This window comes from Ranitomeya variabilis, chromosome 4 (genome assembly GCF_051348905.1).
Source record: "Ranitomeya variabilis isolate aRanVar5 chromosome 4, aRanVar5.hap1, whole genome shotgun sequence".
NCBI classification, from domain to species: Eukaryota; Metazoa; Chordata; class Amphibia; order Anura; family Dendrobatidae; genus Ranitomeya; species Ranitomeya variabilis.
This window is the reverse complement of record NC_135235.1, coordinates 470,253,160-470,281,031: the sequence shown is the minus strand read 5'-3', so window position 1 is coordinate 470,281,031 and position 27,872 is coordinate 470,253,160. Positions and strand designations below refer to the sequence as shown.

At 42.2% G+C, this 27,872-nt stretch overlaps 1 protein-coding gene across 1 annotated transcript in view; it reads left to right on the top strand.

Annotated features, from left to right (window-relative positions):
* Positions 1-27,872, top strand: part of OTOP3 (otopetrin 3) — a 104,826-nt gene that overhangs the window by 50,848 nt on the left and 26,106 nt on the right. The gene's annotated exons all lie outside the window — the stretch shown is intronic.

The following is a 27,872-nucleotide window of genomic DNA, read 5'->3' as shown; positions in this document are numbered from 1 at the left end:
AAGTGGAAGGGCTATGGTCAGGAGGATAATTCCTGGGTGGTTGAATCTGATGTGCATGCGGCCGATTTAGTTCGTGCCTTTCACGCTGCTCATCCTGATCGCCCTGGTGGTCTTGGTGAGGGTTCGGTGACCCCTCCTTAAAGGGGGGGTACTGTTGTGAATTAGACTTTTTTGGCTCCCTCTTGTGGTCACTAGTGATATCACTCTGGGATTGTCTTTCCTCAGTTTGGCACCCACCTGGGTCGTTATTCCAGGGGTGTTGCTATATAAACTTCCTGGTTTCTCAGTCCAGTGCCTGGCATCGTTGTAATCAGTTCCTTTCTGTTTGCTCCTGTCTGCTGGTCTTGGATCTTGCAAAATTAAGCTAAGTCCTGCTTCCTTGTTTTTTGGTTATTTGCTTTGCTCTTATTTTTTTGTCCAGCTTGTACTAAATGTGATTCCTGATTTTGCTGGAAGCTCTAGGGGGCTGGTGTTCTCCCCCCGGGCCGTTAGACGGTTCGGGGGTTCTTGAATATCCAGCGTGGAAATTTTGATAGGGTTTTTGCTGACCATATAAGTCATCTTACTATATTCTGCTATTAGTCAGTGGGCCTCTCTTTGCTAAATATCTAGTTCATTCTTACGTTTGTCTTTTCTCCTTACCTCACCGTTATTATTTGTTGGGGGCTTGTATCCAACCTTTGGGGTCTTTTCTCTGGAGGCAAGAAAGGTCTATCTTTTCCCTTCTAGGGTTAGTTAGTTCTCCGGCTGGCGCGAGACGTCTAGAACCAACGTAGGCACGTTCCCCGGCTGCTGCTATTTGTGGTGCTAGGATTAGATATATGGTCAGCCCAGTTACCACTGCCCTATGAGCTGGTTTTTTGTGTTTGCAGACTTGGTATGTACTTTTGAGACCCTCTGCCATTGGGGTCATAACAGGTGGGTGTATAAAAAATATCGTCTATTCTAGTATAAACTAGGTGACGTGGGGAAAAGTACGCATAGCCTTTGTCTAGAGGGTGTAGTTCCCTCCATAAATCCACCCAGTGATATTGAGAAAGGAGTTTATTGAATGAGGTTGAGTCTACCGAGGGGTCTAACGATGGAGGATTGAGAGATTGCGGGCTGGTTGATTTATCTAGATTAGCTTTAAGTATGCAGTTGGAATCACTACATAGTATCGTAGTTCCCTGGGCATGTTCAGAAACCAATTCGCACAGTGGAGAGAAAAAGGCACCCTGGTGAGTATTAGGGGCGTAATAGGATACGATGGTTATCAGCTCATCAGAAATTGTACCTGTAATCATCAGATAACGGCCTTCTTTATCAGCAACCGATGATTTAAAGATGAAAGGTACAGACTTCTTAAAGCAAATGGCGACACCTTTAGTTTTATTTGGGGCATTCGCTAAATAGAATAGTGGGTAGGAGGCGTGCATAAATTTTGGGTATGAACTAACTGAGAAGTGCGTCTCCTGAAGGCAAACCACATCAGCTTGTTGGGACCTATAATAGCGAAAGGCCTTGATACGTTTTTGAGGGAAATTAAGGGCTCGCACATTGTGAGATATTATTGTTAGAGGCATAATGAAAAAACTTTAGTATCTCTTATAGTAGCTATTAGTAGTGGCCTGGAAAAAGAGATGGAGAAAGCTCTATAAGATAAACAGAGTCAGCGCCTTCCACTCGGGAGAATGACGGGGGAGGGACATTGGGCGGTTGGGGCAGTACGTACATGTTGGGTTAAGTAGTAGAGGTATATAGGGATACGAGGGGGAACTTTAAAGTTGGCTGAGCATGTAGTGCTGAGCAGCAGTGTGTAAAGACACTGTGGGGACATGTGAGTGTGTAAGGGACAACGCGGTAAAGATATAACTGATAAATTTGGGCATACGAGTAGGGTATGTTGGGTTAGAGTAAGCTGGACATATAGAAAATCGGTTCAGCTTGACCTAGTACTACGTTAACAACAGTATAACAAATCTAAACCATCATCAAAGGATAGCTATAAAAACATTAACACAAATAATGTAGGAAAACTATAACTGCTGAGTAGGGTACATTCCGTAATAGTAACCTAGATTCAGTTTAAATCACGGATGTGTACATAGGGGGGAAAAATTCCATGGAAGCTTCTAGCAGATAGAGTGGTTGATCTGAATTTAACATAGAGTATCGGAGCAGTTACCAGTCCAATTGGAGTCACTTGTTCTGGAAATTCCTAAGAAAATAGCCTAAATAGTCAAGCGTAAAATTAAAACATGCAGAAATAGTAAGATACAGTAATAGTACAGGCATAAACGGGCTATCTCACTGGAAGATGATGTAGACCAATAGACTAACAGTTTATACCAGAGGTTAAGGCGGTGGCATATACAGAATTATAGAACTGGTTTTGAAATTCTGGCCAAAAAATTAAAATGGTTATGCGAACTCATGTGGTAACTGATGAGGCATGCGGGTCCGAGCGATGGCTCCCAGACCCAGTCAACGGTGGTGAAGGCGAGGTAGGCGGAGGCGGATTCATAAGCTGTAGCTTAGTGAGGCAGCGGCCTGCGCCTTCCGGGGAAAGAACTGTATGAACCACTTCCTGATAAGTAAACATTAGCTTAAAAGGGAATCCCCAGCGGCATTTAATGTTTTTGGAACGAAGGACTTCTAGGTATGGTTTCATTGCCCGTCTTTTGGCGATGGTAGTAGGGGCTAAGTCCTGGAAAAGTTCATATGTGTGGCCTTGGAAAACCAGAGGTAGGCCATGAAAGATTACGTATCTGAAAGTCTTGCTAAGGGACATATTAGACCCTCCTCTTCGCCTGTAGCGATGGGGTTCTTCTTCGTGAAAAAGAGAGATGGGGCTTATGTCCTTATTTTGATTTTCATGAGTTAAGTCGGATTACTATCCTAGACCCGTATCCCCTTCCACTCATTCCCAACTTATTTAATCAGATTGTTGGGGCAAAATGGTTCTCTAAGTTGGACCTCAGTGGAGCCTATAATCTGATTGGGATAAAGGAAGGGCATGAGTGGAAAAAGGCATTTAACATTCCTGAAGGGCATTATGAAAACCTTGTCATGCCCTTTGATTTGACTAATGCCCCCTCCATTTTCCAACATTTTGTTAACAACATTTTTCGCCAACTTGTGGGCAGATTTGTAGTGGTGTATCTTAACAATGTTTTAATATACTCAACTGATCTCAAGTCACATCGGGTACACGTCCGGCAGGTGTTACAGGTTTTGCAAGATAATGCTCTTTACGCCAAATTAAAAAAATGTGCATTCGCTATACAAGAGGTTCAGTTCCTGGTTTCCTAGTTCCTAGTATATGCGTCAGGTTTCCGGATGGTCCCTGATAAGGTCCGTGCAGCTCTGGCATGGGATCTGCCAGAAAATCTGAAAGCGTTGCAACACTTTTTGGGTTTGCTAACTACTATTGAATTTATCAAAAATGTCTCGTCGATTGTCAAACCCCTCACTGACATGACAAAGAAAGGTACAGACTACTCAAGGTTTTACAACTGCGCATATCAGCATTTTCTTCTTTAAAGAAATGCTTTTCCACTGCTCCTGTACTCATTCAACCCAATGCGTCTCGTCATTTTTGTGGAGGAGGCAGTCCACCCTGTCACTGTCATTACTGATCATAAAAATCTGTATTACCTCGAATCCGCTAAACGTCTTACTCTTATACAAGCTAGATGGTCTTTGTTTTTTACCAGGTTTAATTTTATTGTCACTTATTGTCCTGGGATTAAGAACATCAAAACTGATTATGTATCTTGACGATTCCCTGGGGGTGGGATAACTCTGTCTCTATTTTACAGAAAGGGGTGGCCATCTCTGCCATGTGTTCTGAGCTGGAGGGAAAGGTATTGAAGGCTCAGGGGGACGCCCGTGCTTGTCCTACAGGGAAATTATTTGTACTATTGCACCTGTGTCTCAAAGTTTTAGAGGCACCTCAAACTCGGCTCTCATTGGTCATCCAGGTAGTAAATATCCGTTATATGTTGAGAGGGGATTAAGCCTCCGGCGTAAAGTAGATTAGGGACCCATCTACGCAGTAGTCCCTTTGTGGAATGTAAACTTCAGCAAATATGTGGCTGAAGTGAACAATGACCAGCTTAATTTTGAATAGGGGTCTTCTCTGTGTGGACACTGTACATTATCATTATAATACAAAAACTTGAGAATGGCCTCAAAGTGTATTCAGGTCATAACCATGCGGGAAACTGGAGTGTTATAAAAATATCCATAATCCAATCAGGGACGGACAAAGACGATTTGGGGCCCCTGTGCAAGAAATGTGTTTGGGCCCCCCTCCTTTTATGGCTACCAATGTACAGATATATACATACTATATTTTTCGGATTATAGGACGCTCCGGATTATAAGACGCACCCCAAATTTTGAGGAGAAAAACAGGAAAAAAATGTTTTCTTAATAAAATGGTGGTGCTTCTTATAATCCATGCGTCTTATTGCTTACTGGGGGTGGTAGCTGCGGTGAAACGGGGTCCCTGCTGGAGGAGGCAGGAGTGGGGTGATGCTGCAGGCCGCAGGCTGGGATGAGGGGGTGTTCCGATGTGGGCACGCCACAGCAGGTGTCCGGTGCTGCTGCAGGTGTCCGGTGGTGCTGCTGCGGGTGTCTCCGGTGCTGCAGGTGTCTGGCGCTGCGGGGGTGTCTGGCGGTGCTGCTGCAGGTGATCTCCATCTGTGCATGCGCTGCCCCCAGCGCCATTTTCCTGGAGTCCACTGCACAGGAAGCCATGGAACTGCGGGGGGCTCTGGCCTTTCACAAAATGTCGGCAGAGCCCCCTGCAGCCCCGGAGACACCCGCCGCAGCAACGGGCAGCATCGCCAGACACCCTCGCAGCACCGGACACCCCTGTGCCCTGTAGCACCGCCGGACACCCCCTCATCCCAGCCAGCGGCAAAGGTACCGGTAAGGTGTATACACATTATAAGACGCACACTCATTTTCCCCCCAAATTTGAGGGAAAAGTGCATCTTATAATCCGAAAAATACGGCATATTGCATAGTCTCCTCTCATTATGTATATTGCCACCCGTTATTACACAGTTCCCTCTCTTGTTATGTGTAACGCCGTCATTTATTACACTGTTCCCTCTCATTATGTACAGCATTGTTATTTATAGTGCCCTGGTCTTTATTTCATACTGCCCTGTTTTGTTAGTTATACACTGAAATGATAACGGATGGAGCATGATAAAGCTTTTTTTCTGTTGGAGGAGGCTAAGGGTATGTGCAGATACAGTAGAATTCTATATACGGTATATATTATGTGAAGCAATACAAACGGAGGAAGGATGGGGACAGGAGCCACTCTGAGCCTGGAGTTATTGCTGCAGTAATGGCAGGAGGTGTCTGGGGTCAGTGATTACAAGCAGTGAATTAGTGCCTGTGATGCAGCTCCCTGCTATCTGATCGGTGCAGGATCAGGTTTCTCAGCCATTCACTGCACCGACCAGGAAGCACAGAGCACACAGTCACTAAGTCACTGCTGTCATCATGGACACGGTGCCTCCTGACACCGCTGCTCGGGGCATACTAACCAGCAGCAGTGATAACTCCCGGCCATCCCTCACCTTGCGCTCTGGAAGAAGAGGCCCTGAGATCTGGAACACAGAGGCTGCAGGACACCTGTTGCAAGCAGAGGACCCTGAGGAGGAGCTGCGCAGACCAGGGCAGCGGGGGTGCACTCAGCCACTCACTGACACTGAGAGGTTGAAGTTTGCAATCGAAACAAACTTTATTTAAAATGTATACACTGCCTAGCCACGCCCCTGCATGTGGAACTAGGAAGCGATGCTGTGCTTTTCCTGCCTCATAGAGCCAGCAGCAGCATCAAGAGGAGAGGAAGAGGGCCCCTTACGGCGTCTCCTGCAGCGTGCAGGGCCCTCTCTGACAGCAAATGACTCCGGTACCGGCCCCCTTCCTCTCATTTTAGTGGAGATGCTGCCGCTGGCTCTATGAAAGAACAAAACACTTCAACAGCTGATTGGGCCCCCTCTCCTTCGGGGCCCCTGTGCAGCCGCACCGGCTGAACCGGCGGTATGTCCGCCCATGAATCCAATATTGTCAACATTTCTGGCTGTTTCATTCTTCCCATGTGAAGCACAACTGTAAATTTATGGGTTAGTAAAAATAAACCTGCACTAATATAATTTAAACATTCATTTTCCAGTAAATCTCTAAATTAAAAATAATTTACTGAGTGGACGTCAGTGGAAAAAAAAATGCCTGAAAAAAAAAGAATGCCTGTAACTGACTGACTGACTAACTAAATCTAAATATTAGTAGAAAAAATAGAAGCAAAATAATTACAAGCACTACATTAATTTCCAGTTAATTTCTAAACTAATTAAATTTTACTGAATTGAAGTCAATAAAAAGAAAATAATTACTGAACACCTGCAACTAACTAACACGAACCATAAATCTATGGATTAATAGAAAAAAACTGTAGCAAAATAATTACTGTAGTAATTTTACAGTAAATGTCTAAATCTGCAGAAAATGAATGTACTATTAATGTACAGAGAGGACGTGTGTGAAAAGAGTTAGTGACCGAACTCCACTGACTGATGCTAACAGTAATTCTATAGATCAGTAAAAAATACTGTGTTATAAGCTAATTACTACAGTAAATATTTACTACATATTCTGCTAATCCTATATCTAATGCTATCATCAAATTAAATAATTTTTTTTACACAATTTAACCCCTTCATTCCCCATCCTATTTTCACATTCATGACCAGGCCAAATTTTACAATTCTGACCAGTGTCATTATATGGGGTAGTAACTCTGGAACGCTTCAATGGACACCACTGATTTGACAGTGGTAAAATTTGTTCTATTTGACTTGCTTTTAAAAAAAACTAAAATTTAGCAAAAATTTAGCAATGTTCAAATTTTTCATTTTTATACACTTAGTCATATCACACCACATAGTTAATAAATAACATTTCTGACATGTCTTATTTACATCAGCAGAATTTTTGAAACATAATTTTTTTTTTGTTAGAAAGTTATAAGGGTTGAAAGTCTACCAGTGGTTTCTCATTTTCTAACAAAATTTGCAAAACCATTTTTTTAGGGACCACATTACATTTGAAGTGATTTTGAGGCGTCCATATGACAAAAAATGCCCAAAAGTGACACCATTCTAAAAAGTGCACCATTCTACGTGTTCAAAACAACATTCAATAAGTTTATTAACCCTTCAGGTGCTTCACAGTAACTATAGGAATGTGGAAGGAAAAAAATTACTTTTTTTCACAAAAACTTTACTTTAGACGCAATTTTTTGTATTTTTACAAGGTAACAGGAGAAAATGGACTACAAAATTTGCTGTGCAATTTCTGTAAGCACCCTAATACTCCATATGTGGGGGAAAACCACTGCTTGAGTGCAGGGAAGCAGCAGGGAATAGCAGGGAAGGAGCGCCATTTAACTTTTTGAATGTAAAATTTGCTGGAATAATTAGGGGATGCCATGTTACGTTTGGAGAGCCCCTGATGTGGCTAAACAGCGGTAACCACCCACAAGTGACACCATTTTGGAAACTAAACCCCTCAGGGAACTTATCTAGATGTGTGGTGAGCACCTTGAACCCCCAGGTGCTTCACAGAAGTTTATAACGTAGAGCCGTGAAAATAAAAAAAATCACATTTTTCCCACAAAAATGTTCTTTTAGCCCCCAATTTTTTATTTTCTCAAAGGTGACAGGAGAAAATGGACCCACAACTTTGTTGTGCAATTTCTCCTGAGTATGCTGATAACCCATATGTGGGGAAAACTACTGTTTGGGTACACAACAGGGCTGAGAAAGGAAGGAGTGATGTTTTGGAATGCAGACTTTGATGTAATGCTGGTGTCATGCCGTATTTGGAGAGCCCCTGATGTGCATAAATAGTGGAAACACCCACAAGTGACCCCATTTTGAAAACTAGACCCATCACGGAATTACCTATAAGTGGGGTGAACACCTTGTACCCACAGGTGCTTTACAGAATTTTACAACATTGATCTGTGAAAATGAAACAAATATATTTTTCCCAAAAAAATGTTGGTTTAGCCCCAAAAGTTTACATTCTCACAAGGAAAGCATAAAACAGACCCCAAAGTTTGTTGTGCAATTTCTCCTGAGTACGCGAATACCCTAATAGGGCGTAATAGGATACGATGGTTATCAGCTCATCAGAAATTGTACCTGTAATCATCAGATAACGGCCTTCTTTATCAGCAACCGATGATTTAAAGATGAAAGGTACAGACTTCTTAAAGCAAATGGCGACACCTTTAGTTTTATTTGGGGCATTCGCTAAATAGAATAGTGGGTAGGAGGCGTGCATAAATTTTGGGTATGAACTAACTGAGAAGTGCGTCTCCTGAAGGCAAACCACATCAGCTTGTTGGGACCTATAATAGCGAAAGGCCTTGATACGTTTTTGAGGGAAATTAAGGGCTCGCACATTGTGAGATATTATTGTTAGAGGCATAATGAAAAAACTTTAGTATCTCTTATAGTAGCTATTAGTAGTGGCCTGGAAAAAGAGATGGAGAAAGCTCTATAAGATAAACAGAGTCAGCGCCTTCCACTCGGGAGAATGACGGGGGAGGGACATTGGGCGGTTGGGGCAGTACGTACATGTTGGGTTAAGTAGTAGAGGTATATAGGGATACGAGGGGGAACTTTAAAGTTGGCTGAGCATGTAGTGCTGAGCAGCAGTGTGTAAAGACACTGTGGGGACATGTGAGTGTGTAAGGGACAACGCGGTAAAGATATAACTGATAAATTTGGGCATACGAGTAGGGTATGTTGGGTTAGAGTAAGCTGGACATATAGAAAATCGGTTCAGCTTGACCTAGTACTACGTTAACAACAGTATAACAAATCTAAACCATCATCAAAGGATAGCTATAAAAACATTAACACAAATAATGTAGGAAAACTATAACTGCTGAGTAGGGTACATTCCGTAATAGTAACCTAGATTCAGTTTAAATCACGGATGTGTACATAGGGGGGAAAAATTCCATGGAAGCTTCTAGCAGATAGAGTGGTTGATCTGAATTTAACATAGAGTATCGGAGCAGTTACCAGTCCAATTGGAGTCACTTGTTCTGGAAATTCCTAAGAAAATAGCCTAAATAGTCAAGCGTAAAATTAAAACATGCAGAAATAGTAAGATACAGTAATAGTACAGGCATAAACGGGCTATCTCACTGGAAGATGATGTAGACCAATAGACTAACAGTTTATACCAGAGGTTAAGGCGGTGGCATATACAGAATTATAGAACTGGTTTTGAAATTCTGGCCAAAAAATTAAAATGGTTATGCGAACTCATGTGGTAACTGATGAGGCATGCGGGTCCGAGCGATGGCTCCCAGACCCAGTCAACGGTGGTGAAGGCGAGGTAGGCGGAGGCGGATTCATAAGCTGTAGCTTAGTGAGGCAGCGGCCTGCGCCTTCCGGGGAAAGAACTGTATGAACCACTTCCTGATAAGTAAACATTAGCTTAAAAGGGAATCCCCAGCGGCATTTAATGTTTTTGGAACGAAGGACTTCTAGGTATGGTTTCATTGCCCGTCTTTTGGCGATGGTAGTAGGGGCTAAGTCCTGGAAAAGTTCATATGTGTGGCCTTGGAAAACCAGAGGTAGGCCATGAAAGATTACGTATCTGAAAGTCTTGCTAAGGGACATATTAGACCCTCCTCTTCGCCTGTAGCGATGGGGTTCTTCTTCGTGAAAAAGAGAGATGGGGCTTATGTCCTTATTTTGATTTTCATGAGTTAAGTCGGATTACTATCCTAGACCCGTATCCCCTTCCACTCATTCCCAACTTATTTAATCAGATTGTTGGGGCAAAATGGTTCTCTAAGTTGGACCTCAGTGGAGCCTATAATCTGATTGGGATAAAGGAAGGGCATGAGTGGAAAAAGGCATTTAACATTCCTGAAGGGCATTATGAAAACCTTGTCATGCCCTTTGATTTGACTAATGCCCCCTCCATTTTCCAACATTTTGTTAACAACATTTTTCGCCAACTTGTGGGCAGATTTGTAGTGGTGTATCTTAACAATGTTTTAATATACTCAACTGATCTCAAGTCACATCGGGTACACGTCCGGCAGGTGTTACAGGTTTTGCAAGATAATGCTCTTTACGCCAAATTAAAAAAATGTGCATTCGCTATACAAGAGGTTCAGTTCCTGGTTTCCTAGTTCCTAGTATATGCGTCAGGTTTCCGGATGGTCCCTGATAAGGTCCGTGCAGCTCTGGCATGGGATCTGCCAGAAAATCTGAAAGCGTTGCAACACTTTTTGGGTTTGCTAACTACTATTGAATTTATCAAAAATGTCTCGTCGATTGTCAAACCCCTCACTGACATGACAAAGAAAGGTACAGACTACTCAAGGTTTTACAACTGCGCATATCAGCATTTTCTTCTTTAAAGAAATGCTTTTCCACTGCTCCTGTACTCATTCAACCCAATGCGTCTCGTCATTTTTGTGGAGGAGGCAGTCCACCCTGTCACTGTCATTACTGATCATAAAAATCTGTATTACCTCGAATCCGCTAAACGTCTTACTCTTATACAAGCTAGATGGTCTTTGTTTTTTACCAGGTTTAATTTTATTGTCACTTATTGTCCTGGGATTAAGAACATCAAAACTGATTATGTATCTTGACGATTCCCTGGGGGTGGGATAACTCTGTCTCTATTTTACAGAAAGGGGTGGCCATCTCTGCCATGTGTTCTGAGCTGGAGGGAAAGGTATTGAAGGCTCAGGGGGACGCCCGTGCTTGTCCTACAGGGAAATTATTTGTACTATTGCACCTGTGTCTCAAAGTTTTAGAGGCACCTCAAACTCGGCTCTCATTGGTCATCCAGGTAGTAAATATCCGTTATATGTTGAGAGGGGATTAAGCCTCCGGCGTAAAGTAGATTAGGGACCCATCTACGCAGTAGTCCCTTTGTGGAATGTAAACTTCAGCAAATATGTGGCTGAAGTGAACAATGACCAGCTTAATTTTGAATAGGGGTCTTCTCTGTGTGGACACTGTACATTATCATTATAATACAAAAACTTGAGAATGGCCTCAAAGTGTATTCAGGTCATAACCATGCGGGAAACTGGAGTGTTATAAAAATATCCATAATCCAATCAGGGACGGACAAAGACGATTTGGGGCCCCTGTGCAAGAAATGTGTTTGGGCCCCCCTCCTTTTATGGCTACCAATGTACAGATATATACATACTATATTTTTCGGATTATAGGACGCTCCGGATTATAAGACGCACCCCAAATTTTGAGGAGAAAAACAGGAAAAAAATGTTTTCTTAATAAAATGGTGGTGCTTCTTATAATCCATGCGTCTTATTGCTTACTGGGGGTGGTAGCTGCGGTGAAACGGGGTCCCTGCTGGAGGAGGCAGGAGTGGGGTGATGCTGCAGGCCGCAGGCTGGGATGAGGGGGTGTTCCGATGTGGGCACGCCACAGCAGGTGTCCGGTGCTGCTGCAGGTGTCCGGTGGTGCTGCTGCGGGTGTCTCCGGTGCTGCAGGTGTCTGGCGCTGCGGGGGTGTCTGGCGGTGCTGCTGCAGGTGATCTCCATCTGTGCATGCGCTGCCCCCAGCGCCATTTTCCTGGAGTCCACTGCACAGGAAGCCATGGAACTGCGGGGGGCTCTGGCCTTTCACAAAATGTCGGCAGAGCCCCCTGCAGCCCCGGAGACACCCGCCGCAGCAACGGGCAGCATCGCCAGACACCCTCGCAGCACCGGACACCCCTGTGCCCTGTAGCACCGCCGGACACCCCCTCATCCCAGCCAGCGGCAAAGGTGCCGGTAAGGTGTATACACATTATAAGACGCACACTCATTTTCCCCCCAAATTTGAGGGAAAAGTGCATCTTATAATCCGAAAAATACGGCATATTGCATAGTCTCCTCTCATTATGTATATTGCCACCCGTTATTACACAGTTCCCTCTCTTGTTATGTGTAACGCCGTCATTTATTACACTGTTCCCTCTCATTATGTACAGCATTGTTATTTATAGTGCCCTGGTCTTTATTTCATACTGCCCTGTTTTGTTAGTTATACACTGAAATGATAACGGATGGAGCATGATAAAGCTTTTTTTCTGTTGGAGGAGGCTAAGGGTATGTGCAGATACAGTAGAATTCTATATACGGTATATATTATGTGAAGCAATACAAACGGAGGAAGGATGGGGACAGGAGCCACTCTGAGCCTGGAGTTATTGCTGCAGTAATGGCAGGAGGTGTCTGGGGTCAGTGATTACAAGCAGTGAATTAGTGCCTGTGATGCAGCTCCCTGCTATCTGATCGGTGCAGGATCAGGTTTCTCAGCCATTCACTGCACCGACCAGGAAGCACAGAGCACACAGTCACTAAGTCACTGCTGTCATCATGGACACGGTGCCTCCTGACACCGCTGCTCGGGGCATACTAACCAGCAGCAGTGATAACTCCCGGCCATCCCTCACCTTGCGCTCTGGAAGAAGAGGCCCTGAGATCTGGAACACAGAGGCTGCAGGACACCTGTTGCAAGCAGAGGACCCTGAGGAGGAGCTGCGCAGACCAGGGCAGCGGGGGTGCACTCAGCCACTCACTGACACTGAGAGGTTGAAGTTTGCAATCGAAACAAACTTTATTTAAAATGTATACACTGCCTAGCCACGCCCCTGCATGTGGAACTAGGAAGCGATGCTGTGCTTTTCCTGCCTCATAGAGCCAGCAGCAGCATCAAGAGGAGAGGAAGAGGGCCCCTTACGGCGTCTCCTGCAGCGTGCAGGGCCCTCTCTGACAGCAAATGACTCCGGTACCGGCCCCCTTCCTCTCATTTTAGTGGAGATGCTGCCGCTGGCTCTATGAAAGAACAAAACACTTCAACAGCTGATTGGGCCCCCTCTCCTTCGGGGCCCCTGTGCAGCCGCACCGGCTGAACCGGCGGTATGTCCGCCCATGAATCCAATATTGTCAACATTTCTGGCTGTTTCATTCTTCCCATGTGAAGCACAACTGTAAATTTATGGGTTAGTAAAAATAAACCTGCACTAATATAATTTAAACATTCATTTTCCAGTAAATCTCTAAATTAAAAATAATTTACTGAGTGGACGTCAGTGGAAAAAAAAATGCCTGAAAAAAAAAGAATGCCTGTAACTGACTGACTGACTAACTAAATCTAAATATTAGTAGAAAAAATAGAAGCAAAATAATTACAAGCACTACATTAATTTCCAGTTAATTTCTAAACTAATTAAATTTTACTGAATTGAAGTCAATAAAAAGAAAATAATTACTGAACACCTGCAACTAACTAACACGAACCATAAATCTATGGATTAATAGAAAAAAACTGTAGCAAAATAATTACTGTAGTAATTTTACAGTAAATGTCTAAATCTGCAGAAAATGAATGTACTATTAATGTACAGAGAGGACGTGTGTGAAAAGAGTTAGTGACCGAACTCCACTGACTGATGCTAACAGTAATTCTATAGATCAGTAAAAAATACTGTGTTATAAGCTAATTACTACAGTAAATATTTACTACATATTCTGCTAATCCTATATCTAATGCTATCATCAAATTAAATAATTTTTTTTACACAATTTAACCCCTTCATTCCCCATCCTATTTTCACATTCATGACCAGGCCAAATTTTACAATTCTGACCAGTGTCATTATATGGGGTAGTAACTCTGGAACGCTTCAATGGACACCACTGATTTGACAGTGGTAAAATTTGTTCTATTTGACTTGCTTTTAAAAAAAACTAAAATTTAGCAAAAATTTAGCAATGTTCAAATTTTTCATTTTTATACACTTAGTCATATCACACCACATAGTTAATAAATAACATTTCTGACATGTCTTATTTACATCAGCAGAATTTTTGAAACATAATTTTTTTTTTGTTAGAAAGTTATAAGGGTTGAAAGTCTACCAGTGGTTTCTCATTTTCTAACAAAATTTGCAAAACCATTTTTTTAGGGACCACATTACATTTGAAGTGATTTTGAGGCGTCCATATGACAAAAAATGCCCAAAAGTGACACCATTCTAAAAAGTGCACCATTCTACGTGTTCAAAACAACATTCAATAAGTTTATTAACCCTTCAGGTGCTTCACAGTAACTATAGGAATGTGGAAGGAAAAAAATTACTTTTTTTCACAAAAACTTTACTTTAGACGCAATTTTTTGTATTTTTACAAGGTAACAGGAGAAAATGGACTACAAAATTTGCTGTGCAATTTCTGTAAGCACCCTAATACTCCATATGTGGGGGAAAACCACTGCTTGAGTGCAGGGAAGCAGCAGGGAATAGCAGGGAAGGAGCGCCATTTAACTTTTTGAATGTAAAATTTGCTGGAATAATTAGGGGATGCCATGTTACGTTTGGAGAGCCCCTGATGTGGCTAAACAGCGGTAACCACCCACAAGTGACACCATTTTGGAAACTAAACCCCTCAGGGAACTTATCTAGATGTGTGGTGAGCACCTTGAACCCCCAGGTGCTTCACAGAAGTTTATAACGTAGAGCCGTGAAAATAAAAAAAATCACATTTTTCCCACAAAAATGTTCTTTTAGCCCCCAATTTTTTATTTTCTCAAAGGTGACAGGAGAAAATGGACCCACAACTTTGTTGTGCAATTTCTCCTGAGTATGCTGATAACCCATATGTGGGGAAAACTACTGTTTGGGTACACAACAGGGCTGAGAAAGGAAGGAGTGATGTTTTGGAATGCAGACTTTGATGTAATGCTGGTGTCATGCCGTATTTGGAGAGCCCCTGATGTGCATAAATAGTGGAAACACCCACAAGTGACCCCATTTTGAAAACTAGACCCATCACGGAATTACCTATAAGTGGGGTGAACACCTTGTACCCACAGGTGCTTTACAGAATTTTACAACATTGATCTGTGAAAATGAAACAAATATATTTTTCCCAAAAAAATGTTGGTTTAGCCCCAAAAGTTTACATTCTCACAAGGAAAGCATAAAACAGACCCCAAAGTTTGTTGTGCAATTTCTCCTGAGTACGCGAATACCCTATATGTGGTTGAAAACTACTTTTGAGGCACGGTGTAAAGCGCAGAAGGGAAGAAGAGCCATATTGCAGTTCAGACTTTGCAGGACTAATTGAGGGTGCCATGTCACATTGGCAGAGGCCCTAAAGTGCCAGAACAGCCGACCTCCCCATAACAGACACCATTTTTCAAACTACACCTCTCATTGAATTTTTCTAGGGGTGCAGTGATCATATTGACAACACAGGTGGGTCACATAATTATATACCATTGGGCAGTGAAGAAAAAAAATAAATTTTTACCACCAAACTTTTGTTTTAGCCCCAGATTTTACATTTTCGCACTGGGAGATGGGTAAAAATGGCACCAAAATTTGTTCCACAATTTCTGCTAAATGTAGAAATACCCCACATGTGGCTGTACAGCACTGCTTAGCCATACAGCGAGACTCTGGAGGGATGGAGCTCTATTTGCCTCCTGAGCACAGATTTTCCAAGCCCCTAAGTGCTAGAAGAGCAGAATATCCCCTCGAGTGACCACATTTTGGAAATTATACCCCTTTGGGAATTTATCTACAGGCGATGTACTGACAATTTTGACTCAATGGGTGTTTTTCAGAAACATGTAGCAGTGGATGTTGATGAGTGAAAATTGCAAACTGCCGTTGCAGTGCCCAGTACGTTGCAGTGCCCAGTATGTTGCAGTGCCTAGTACATTGCAGTGCTTAGCTCTTGCCCCTGTAAATTAGGCGTGCTCTCATCACTGCAGAAATGACAAACATGTGAACGCTAAGTGCGTTTAGGCACATGGTGGTGCTCAAAATGGGGGGGGGGGGCATTTGGATTTGGGAGCGCAGAATTTGCAGAATTTTTTTGGGGGGGGGCATTTAGCTTTTCCAGAGCCTTTGTACTATAAGTAACGTGGAAGCCCTCTATATTTTCATTAACAGTTGATGGACCTGAGTGGGGACTTGCTTTGTTTTGTGGATTGAGTTAGAGCTTTTATTGGGAACATTTTACATAACATTTGGCATCACATTTACCTGGTGCTCTACGCTGAGCACTTATTTTGGGGTTTCCATCTAAACCTCCAAGTGACATGATTCAGATGAAAAGCCTGAGGGAGCCACTCACTATAATGAGGCAGCAGACTTGCTCTAGACATGGAAAGCCTGGTGTAAGCATTCAGCGTAGAGCACAGAATAAATGTAAGTCAAGCCTTACTGCAATCTTTGGGAGGCAGACTGAGCAAATCAACAGCAGGTGAACAATTTGTTTTATTTATCTTTCATGGCGTTACTTGTGCAGTATAAGTGATTAGACTACTTTATTCTTCAGGTCTGTGCAATTACAGTGATACCAGATTTATATTGTTTTTTTTCTGTTGGGCTGCGGTCTCACACTAAAAGATGCTTTTCCCCATATTTTGAAAGCTATAATTTTTCACTATTTCAGCCGACAGAGTCATGTATGGGCTTGCTTTTTTGCGGGATGAGTTGACATTTTTATTGGTACCATTTTTGTCAACATTCCATTTTTGATCGCTTTCTCTTCCGATTTTTGGGAGGCAGAATGTGAACAAAAAACAGCAATTCAGGAATTGGTTTTTTTTATGCCATTCCGCATGTTGTAAAATTGATAAGGCAGCTTTATTCTTCAGGTCAATACGATTACAGCGACGCTTTTGACGCTTTTACACAATTAAAACTATTTTATAGAAAAAAATATTTATTTTTGCATCGCTTTATTCTGAGAGATATAACTTTTTTATTTTCTGCTGATGGAGCTTTTTGGTGCTTTGATGTTTGCGTTACAAAATTACTTTTTCAGAGATACCATATTAATTTACATTTCTCTTTTGTATCACATTTTATTCCACTTTTTGTTTGATGGTATGATAACTGTGGAGACACAGGGGATCAGTGGGCGCCCAGGTCCACTAACCGAAACTGCATGGACCAAGAATCTTCCCACTGCATGCCCATTCTCCCTTTTAACATGGGCATAAAGCTACTCAGACAACACAGGGAGAGGGTAAAACAGTGTGGCAATGCTTTATTGAACCACAAAACAGGCAGATAACACATAGAACAGTCCCAGCAAAATACCCCAAGATGGTGCACATTACAGAGTCTCACCCTTCTGCTGACTTACTGGGATAATGGCAGCTGTTACTTCAGAGTTCCCAGGGTCGACTACCCCACCTGTGGCATGCACACAGAGAGGAGGTGACGACAAGCATAGGAAGATGACAGTCCATTCAGGTACAAGGCCAGTTGACAGGAGGGTCACAACTTGGCTTCATCTTACAGGGTCGATTACCCCACCTGTGGCGTACACACAAAAATAGGAGGTAATAACAAGCTTAGGAAGATGACAGTCCATTGAGGTACAAGGCAAGTTGACACGAGGGTCACAACCTGGCTTCTCTGAACATCTCCATGGAGCCAGGTGACCGGCGGGTCCCAATCCTGGCTTTCTCCAGACATATCCATGGTTCTGCAATGGTCAATGGATCAGATCTGTATTCTTCCAACTGGGGCCAAAGTCCCCTAGGTTGTTTCCTGTGGAATGATAGATCCGTGTCCCTCATGATGAAGAAATGATGTATTGGCAGCAGCCCGGTAAGGTCCCCTGATTGTTTGGATGTCTTGACAGAATCTCTGGCTGTCTCTCTCTCTCTGTCTCTGACAGAGGCATATAACTTATTTTTATACTCAACAAGTGTCCTTCATTCAGTATTTACATAAATAGTAAGAATGGAGATGATATCAAGTAGCATTACTTTATTACTTAATCTATTTTCATAGCTTTTCCTCCTCTGTTTTCGAAGTCAACAAACTGGCTGGGTAACACAATGCATAATTAGCATATCAGCAAACATCACTAGTTATCTACACTATGTTCCAAATTATTATGCAAATGACATTTTTCTCTGATTGTCCTAAATGGTCGGTGCAAATGACAGTCAGTCTAATAAAAGTCATCACCCGTTAGCGTATACATTGAATTTTATTGAAGAAACCTCCCAATGATAACAGTTTAATCTCTCAAATGAATAAAAACTCAAAATGCACTGTTCCAAATTATTATGCACAGTAGGATTTCTAAACATTTGATATGTTTTAAAGAACTGAAAATGCTCTTTTGAAGAATTTGCAGCATTAGGAGGTCACATTCACAGAACAAAAAAGCTATTTAACTCCAAAATATCCTAACAGGCCAAGTTACATGTTAACATAGTAACCCGTCTTTGATATCACCTTCACAATTCTTGCATCCATTGAACTTGTGAGTTTTTGGAGAGTTTATGCTTGTATTTCTTTGCATGAAGTCAGAATAGCCTCCCAGAGCTGCTGTTTTGATGTGAACGGCCTCCCACCCTCATAGATCTTTTGCTTGATGATAAGCCAAAGGTTCTCGATAGGGTTGAGGTCAGGGGAAGATGGTGGCCACACCATGAGTTTATCTCCCTTTATGCCCATAGCAGCCAATGACTCAGATGTATTCTTTGCAGCATGACAGCATGAGATAGTGCATTGCCATGCATGAAGATGCTTCTGCTCCTGAAGGCACATTTCTGCTTTTTATACCATGGAAGAAAGTTGTCAGTCAGAAACGCTATACACTTTGCAGAGGTCATTTTCACACCTTCAGGAACCTTAAAGGGTCCTACCAGCTGTTCTGGACCAAAACATGACTCCTCAACCTCCTTGCTGACGTCGCAGCCTTGTTGGGACATGGTGGTCATCCACCAACCATCCACTACTCCATCCATCTGGACCATCCGGGATTGCTCGACACTCATCAGTAAACAAGACTGCTTGAAAAATAGTCTTCATGTATGTCTGGGCCCACTGCAACCATTTCTGCTTGTGATCACTGTTTAGGGGAGGCCGAATAGTAGGTTTATGCACCAAAGCAAGCCTTTGAAGGATCCTACACCTTGAGGTTTATGGGACTCCAGAGGCACCAGCAACTTCAAATAAATTTTTGCTGCTTTGTAATGGTATTGTGGCAGCTGCTCTCTTAATTCAATGAATTTATCTGGCAGAAACCTTCCTCAATATGCCTTTATCTGCATGAACTCTGTTTCAGTCATAAATCTCTTCATAGTATGATGATCACTCCTAAGTTTTCGTGAAATATCTAATGTTTTCAAACCTTGTCCAAGGCATTGCACTATTTAACACTGTTCAGCAGCAGAGAGATCCTTTTTATTTCCTATATTGCTTGAAACCTGTGGCCTGCTTAATAATGTGGAACATCATTTTTAAGTAGTTTTCCTTTAATTAGAATCAACTGGAAAACTAATTATCACATGTATTTAAGATTGATTTCAGTGATCCATTGAGCCCTGAGATACAATACCATCCATGAGTTTATTTGAAAAACAAAACGATTAAATCTTTATGACACTTAAATCCAATTTGCATAATAATTTGGAACACAGTGTAGTCAATATGTTGTATGAAATATCAGCTTACAAGTCAATATTACAGGCTTACACAAACAAAAGTCTGTTTTCTTGACCAGCTAGAAGGAAATGCTTAAATTGAAAAGTCAACATATAGATAACATTCTATTCTTTCTGGCTTGCTAAAAATAGTTGTCTGGTTAATTAACCCCTTAATCCCATATGACGTACTATCCCGTCGAGGTGGGGTGGGCCTTAATTCCCACCGACGGGATAGTACGTCATAGCCGATCGGCCGCGCTCACGGGGGGAGCGCGGCCGATCGCGGCCGGGTGTCAGCTGCCTATCGCAGCTGACATCCGGCACTATGTGCCAGAACCGGTCACGGACCGCCCCCGGCACATTAACCCCCGGCATACCGCGATCAAACATGATCGCGGTGTACCGGCGGTACAGGGAAGCATCGCGCAGGGAGGGGGCTCCCTGCGTGCTTCCCTGAGACGATCGGTACAAGGCGATGTACTCACCTTGTACCGAGCGTCTTCTCCATGCAGGCCCCGGATCCAAAATGGCCGCGGGGCTGCATCCGGGTCCTGCAGGGAGTACTTCCGGGTCGGAGCAGGCTGCAGAGCAGCCTGCTCCGATGAAAGTATGATCACTGATCTGATAGAGTGCTATGCAAACTATCAGATCGGCGATCTGTGATGTCCCCCCCTGGGACAAAGTAAAAAAGTAAAAAAAAAAATTTTCACGTGTAAAAAAAAAAAAAAAAAAAAAATCCTAAATAAAGAAGAAAAAAAATAAATAATATTCCCATAAATACATTTCTTTATCTAAAAAAAACCAACAAAACAATAAAAGTACACATATTTAGTATCGCCGCGTCCGTAACTACCCAACCTATAAAACTGTCCCACTAGTTAACCCCTTCAGTGAACACTGTAAGAAAAAAAAAAAAAACGAGCCAAAAAAACAACGCTTTATTATCATACTGCCGAACAAAAAGTGGAATAACACGGGATCAAAAAGACGGATATAAATAACCATGGTACCGCTGAAAACGTCATCTTGTCCCGCAAAAAACGAGCCACCAAAAAGCATCATAACCAAAAAGATAAAAAAGTTATAGTCCTCAGAATAAAGCGATGCCAAAATAATTATTTTTTCTATAAAATAGCTTTTATCGTATAAAAGCGCCAAAACATAAAAAAATATAAAAATATAAATATAAATGAGATATCGCTGTAATCGTACTGATGCGATGAATAAAACTGCTTTATCAATTTTACCATACGTGGAACGGTATAAACGCCTCCCCCAAAAGAAATTCATGAATAGCTGGTTTTTGGTCATTCTGCCTCACAAAAATCGGAATAAAAAGCGATCAAAAACTGTCACATGTACGAAAATGTTACCAATAAAAACGTAAACTCGTCCCGCAAAAAACAAGACCTCACATGACTCTGTGGACCAAAATACGGAAAAATTATAGGTCTCAAAATGTGGAGACGCAAAAACTTTTTTGCTATAAAAAGCGTCTTTTAGTGTGTGACAGCTGCCAATCATAAAAATGTGATATAAAAAACGCTATAAAAGTAAATCAAACCCCCTTCATCACCCCCTTAGTTAGGGAAAAATAATAAAATTAAAAAAATGTATTTATTTCCATTTTCCCATTAGGGCTAGGGTTAGGGTTAGGGTTAGGGTTAGGGTTAGGGCTAGGGTTAGGGCTAGGGTTAGGGCTAGGGTTAGGGTTAGGGTTAGGGCTAGGGTTATGGCTAGGGTTAGGGTTGGAGCTAGGGTTGGAGCTAAAGTTAGGGTTGGGGCTAAAGTTAGGGATAGGGTTGGCACTAAAGTTAGAGTTAGGGTTGGGGCTAAAGTTAGGGTTAGGGTTGGGGCTAAAGTTAGGGTTAGGGTTTGGATTACATTTACGGTTGGGAGTAGGGTTGGGATTAGAATTAGGGGTATGTCAGGGTTAGGGGTGTGGTTAGGGTTACAGGTGGGATTAGGGGTGTGTTTGGATTAGAGTTTCAGGTAGAATTGGGGAGTTTCCACTGTTCAGGCACATCAGGGGCTCTCCAAACGCGACATGGCGTCCGATCTCAATTCCAGACAATTCTGCGTTGAAAAAGTAAATCAGTGCTCCTTCCCTTCCGAGCTTTCCCGTGCGCCCAAACAGGGGTTTACCTCAACATATGGGGCATCAGCGTACTCGGGACAAATTGGACAACAAAATTTGCAGTCCAAGTTCCCTTGTTATCCTTGGGAAAATAAAAATTTGGGGGGCTAAAAATCATTTTTGTGAAAAAAAAAAGAATTTTTATTTTCACGGCTCTGCGTTATAAACTGTAGTGAAACACTTTGGGGTTCAAAGTTCTCACAACACTTCTAGATAAGTTCCTTGGGAGGTCTAGTTTCCAATATGGGGTCACTTGTAGGGGGTTTGTACTGTTTGGGTACATCAGGGGCTCTGGAAATGCAACGTGACACCTGCAGACCAATCAATCCAAGTCTGCATTCCAAATGGCGCTCCTTCCTTTCCGAGCTCTGCCATGTGCCCAAACAGTGGTTCCCCCCCACATATGGGGTATCAGCGTACTCAGGACAAATTGGACAACAACTTTTGGGGTCCAATTTATCCTGTTACCCTTGAGAAAATACAAAACTGGGGGCTAAAAAATCATTTTTCTGAAAAAAAAAAGAATTTTTATTTTCACGGCTCTGCGTTATAAACTGTAGTGAAACACTTGGGGGTTCAAAGCTCTCAAAACCCATCTAGATAAGTTCATTAGGGGGTCTAGTTTCCAAAATGATGTCACTTGTGGGGGGTTTTAATGTTTAGGCAAATCAGGGGCTCTCCAAACGCGACATGGTGTCCCATCTCAATTCCAGTCAATTTTCCATTGAAAAGTCAAATGGCGCTCCTTCTCTTCCGAGCTCTGCTATGCGCCCAAACAGTGGTTTACCCCCACATATGGGGTATCGTTGTACTCAGGACAAATTGCTCAACAACTTTTGTGGTCTAATTTCTTCTCTTACCCTTGGGAAAATAAAAAATTGGGGCGAAAAGATCATTTTTGTGAAAAAATATGATTTTTTATTTTACGGCTCTGCATTATAAACTTCTGTGAAGCACTTGGTGGGTCAAAGTGCTCACCACACATCTAGATAAGTTCCTTAGGGGGTCCACTTTCCAAAATGGTGTCACTTGTGGGCGGTTTCATTGTTTAGGCACATCAGGGGCTCTCCAAACGCAACATGGCGTCCCATATAAATTCCAGTCAATTTTGCATTGAAAAGTCAAATGGCGCTCCTTCCCTTCCGAGCTCTGCCATGCACCCAAACAATGGTTTACACCCACATATGGGGTATCAGCGTACTCAGGACAAATTGCACAACAATTTTTGGGGTCCAATTTCTTCTCTTATCCTTGGGAAAATAAAAAATTGGGGGCAAAAAGATCATTTTTGTGAAAAAATATGATTTTTTATTTTTACGGCTCTGCATTATAAACTTCTGTGAAGCACTTGGTGGGTCAAAGTGCTCACCACACATCTAGATAAGTTCCTTAGGGGGTCTACTTTCCAAAATGGTGTCACTTGTGGGGGGTTTCAATGTTTAGGCACATCAGGGGCTCTCCAAACGCAACATGGCGTCCCATATAAATTCCAGTCAATTTTGCATTGAAAAGTCAAATGGCGCTCCTTTCCTTCCGAGCTCTGCCATGTGCCCAAACAGTGGTTTACCCCCACATATGGGGTATCAGCGTACTCAGGACAAATTGTACAACAACTTTTGTGGTCCATTTTCTCCTGTTACCCTTGGTAAAATAAAACAAATTGGAGCTGAAATACATTTTGTGTGAAAAAAAGTTAAATGTTCATTTTTATTTAAACATTCCAAACATTCCTGTGAAACACCTGAAGGGTTAATAAACTTCTTGAAAGTGGTTTTGAGCACCTTGAGGGGTGCAGTTTTTAGAATGGTTTTACACTTGGGTATTTTCTATCATATAGACCCCTCAAAATGACTTCAAATGAGATGAGGTCCCTAAAAAAATGTTGTAAAAATGAGAAATTTCTGGTCAACTTTTAACCCTTATAACTCCCTAACAAAAAAAAATTTTGGTTCCAAAATTGTGCTGATGTAAAGTAGACATGTGGGAAATGTTATTTATTAAGTATTTTGCGTGACATATCTCTGTGATTTAAGGGCATAAAAATTCAAAGTTGGAAAATTGTGAAATTTTCAAAATTTTCGCCAAATTTCCATTTTTTTCACAAATAAACGCAAGTTATATCGAATAAATTTTACCAATACCATGAAGTAGAATATCTCACGAGAAAACAATGTCAGAATCGCCAAGATCCGTTGAAGCGTTCCAGAGTTATAACCTCATAAAAAGACAGTGGTCAGAATTGTAAAAATTGGCCCGGTCATTAACGTGCAAACCACCCTCGGGGCTTAAGGGTTTAATATACAATGATGTGTCTCCACAACAACGCATGTATTTTTCCCAGTTTTTTTTTTAATGCTTTTCACTAAAGGGGTTATCTAGTGAGACAGTTTTATAGGTTAGGTCGTTCTGGACGCAACAATACCAAACTTGTGTACTTTTCTGTGTGTGTTTGTTTTTTTCATAAAAATATTTATTTATGGGTACTATATACATATATTTATTATTTTGTGATGTTTTTTAAAAACATTTTTATTTAGGCTGGTTTCACACTTGCTTTTTGATCTGCAGCGTTTGTACAGAAAAAAACGCATGCGTTTTTTTTTCCCTATGTTTAACATTAAAAACGAATGCGTTTTTTTGTACGCGTTTGGCCGCGTTTAACGATGCATGCGTTTTTTGCTGCATGCGTTCTGTCGCAGAAATGCAACATGTAGTAATTTCTAGAGGCGTTTTTAAAACGTATTGTTGTCTATGTAAACGCATGCGTTTTTAAGCACATGCGTTTGCTTGCGTTAAAAAACGCATGCGTTTTTATAGAAAAAAACAAGAATACACCCTGATAAGCCACCCCCCACCATCAAGGTGATAAAGGGATCCTAACCCTAACCCTAACCCTAACTCTACCCCTAACCCTAACCCTAACAATATGACAGTGAATACTCTACGAGTTAATATTTTTAGTACTCTATAGCAATACCGTATATCTTGGGGTGTCCACATTGAACAAAGCTTTTTATTAGAAGAATGTCCTGGTCACCAGGTCTGTTGTGAACTGTGTTTCTGGGCTCCCTCTGGTGGTCACTAACGGTATTGTGTTAGGTATGTCTTGTTGCAGGCCTGAGCTCCAGCTGTGTCGTTAAGCAGCGGGTGTTTCCTATTTGAGTCTCCTCTGGACTCAGTCTCTTGCCTGGCATCGTTGTATCCAGACCTATTTGGTCTCCTCCGGATTCCTTTCAGTCTGCCTCATGCAAGAAAAGCTAAGTCTGTTTTGTACAATTTGGATCGTTTGCATTATTCAGTGTTTTTGTCCAGCTTGCTTTACATTTGATTTTTGACTCGCTGGAAGCTCTAGGGGGCTGATATTCTCCCTCCACACCGTCAGTCGGTGTGGGGGTTCTTGAATGTTCAGCGTGGATGTTTTGTAGGGTTTTCTGCTAACCGCATAGTCCACTATCTATTTTCTGCTATCTAGACTATTGGGCCTCACTTTGCTGAATCTAGTTCATCTCTATGTTTGTGTTTTCCTCTTGCCTCACCGTTATTATTTGTTGGGGGCTTTCTATATCTTTGGGGTTCAATTTCTCTGGAGGCAAGCGAGGTCTTATTTTTTCCCTCTAGGGGTAGTCAGTTCTCCGGCTGGCTCGAGACGTCTAGAACCAACGTAGGCAAGTTCACCGGCTACTTTTAGTTGTTTGTGTCAGGATCAGGTATGCGGTTAGTCCAGTTTCCACCTCCCTAGAGCAGTATTTATATTTTTGCTATCTTGCCGGAATATCAGAGATCCTCTGCCATTGGGATCATAACACAGGTCAACATCCCTATGGATCCCTAGGATCCCTAGGGTTAGGGTTAGGGGTAGGGTTAGGGTTTGGATCCCTTTATCACCTTGATGGTGGGGGGTGGCTTAAAAGTGACCTGGTGACCAGGACATTCTTCTAATAAAAAGCTACCCCTAACCCTACCCCTAACCCTAACCCTAACCCTAGGGATCCTAACCCTAACCCTAACCCTAATCCTAACCCTATCCCTAACCCTACCCCTAACCCTAACCCTACCCCTAACCCTAACCCTAACCCTAGGGATCCTAACCCTAACCCTATCCCTAACCCTAACCCTAACCCTATCCCTAGCCCTAACCCTAACCCTAGCTATTTCTTTTTATAGTGGGTTTTCTAGTTGATTTTGATGATTGGCAGCTGTCACACACTTCTCAGCATGCGTTTCAAAAACGCAAACGCATGAAAAAACGCATGTAAACGCGTCAAAACGCCGCGTTTTTTTACCGCATGCAAAAACGCATGCGCCTAAAAAATGCAGCGTTTGCACGCGTTTACATGCGTTTTTTCACCACCTGCGTTTTTTTTTTAAACGCTGCAGATCAAAACGCAAGTGTGAAACCAGCCTAAGGGTATGTGTCCACGTTCAGGATTGCATCAGGATTTGGTCAGGATTTTTCATCAGTATTTGTAAGCCAAAACCAGGAGTGGAACAATTAGAGGAAAAGTATAATAGAAACATATGCTCCACGTCTGCATTTATCACCCACTCCTGGTTTTGGCTTACAAATACTGATGAAAAATCCTGACCAAATCCTGATGCAATCCTGAACGTGGTGGACACATACCCTTATAGTCTTACTATGAGACTTCCACTGCAGTCTGATTGCTTGTAAAGCATGCCAAAGCATCAGCAGGGAGAACTTACAATTTCTTTGAAAATGTTGTACTTGATGGGATTTGAACTCAGGACCCCAGCCCTGCAAAGCAACAATGCTAACCACTGAGCCATTGTGCTGCCCATAACCCCTTTACAACATGCACTGTACATGTATGGCACATGTCGTGTCTCCTCCTTTGATGAGGGCTCCGGCACTGAGCCCACTTCTTTCCGGGCAAATGTCAGCTGTTTTGAACAGCTGACATGTGACATGGACCCGGAACAGCCACAGGTGGAATCGCAATCCACCCATGGCTGTTAGCCCGTTAAATGCCACTGTCAAACTCTGACAGCAGCATTTAAGGCTTGCTTAAAATCACACCCATCGGTGGCCCCGTCACGTGATCGTGGGTCACCGATGGGTCGGCATGACAACCTGAGGTCTCCTGCAGACCTCTATGGTTGTCAGTGCTGGATTGCTATGAGCGCCGCCCAGTGGTCAGTGCTCATATCAAGTCAGCAATTCTGCTACATACAGGCGATCTGATAAACACCTGTATGCAGCAGAGCTGATCAGGTTATGGCAGCTGCTAGTCTCCCATAGAGACTATTGAAGCATGCCAAAAGTAAAAAAAAAGTTAAAAACAAAAAAATATAAAAGTTCAAATCGCCCCATTCAAAATAAAACAATTAAAAAAATCAAACATACAAATATTTTGTATTGCCGCATTCAGAATCACCTGATCTATCAATTTAAAAAAAGAATTAACCCAATTGCTAAATGGCATAATGAGAAAAAAAGTTCAAATCTCAGAATTACGTTTTTGTGTTCGCTGCAACATTGCATTAAAATGCAATATTGGGCGATCAAAAGATCATATCTGCACAAAAATGATTAAAAATGTCAGCTCGGTGCACAGAAAGTAAGCCATCAATCCAACCCGAGCTCATGAAAAATGGAGACGCTACGGGTCTCGGAAAATGACTCAATTTTTTTTTTTGTAACAAACTTTGGATTTTTTTCGCCACTTAAATAAAAAATAACCTAGACATGTTTGATGTCTATGAACTGATAATGACTTGGAGAATCATAATGGCAGGTCAGTTTCAGCATTTGTGCTGTGGAATTGCACTTTTTTTGCAATTTCACTGCACTTGGAATTTTTTCCCATTTTTGAGTACATAATATGGTAAAACCAATGGTGTCGTTCAAAAGCACAACTTGTCCCACAAAAACCAAGCCCTCACATGGTCATATTGATGGAAAAATATAAAAGTTATGGCTCTGGGAACAAAGGGAGTGAAAAAAAGAAACGCAAAAACAAAAAAGGGCTCCGTCTTTGAAAATTTTGTACTTGATGGGATTTGAGCCCAGGAACCCAGCCCTGCAAAGCAACAGTGCTAACCACTGAGTCACTGTGCTGCCCATAATATGCAGAGACTGACCAATTGCTGTGATAGTGGCGGATGGGACCAGCGCCTTGTCGTAGAGGAGCCTCATTATGACTAGTGCCGTCATAGACAGCACTTATCACCCC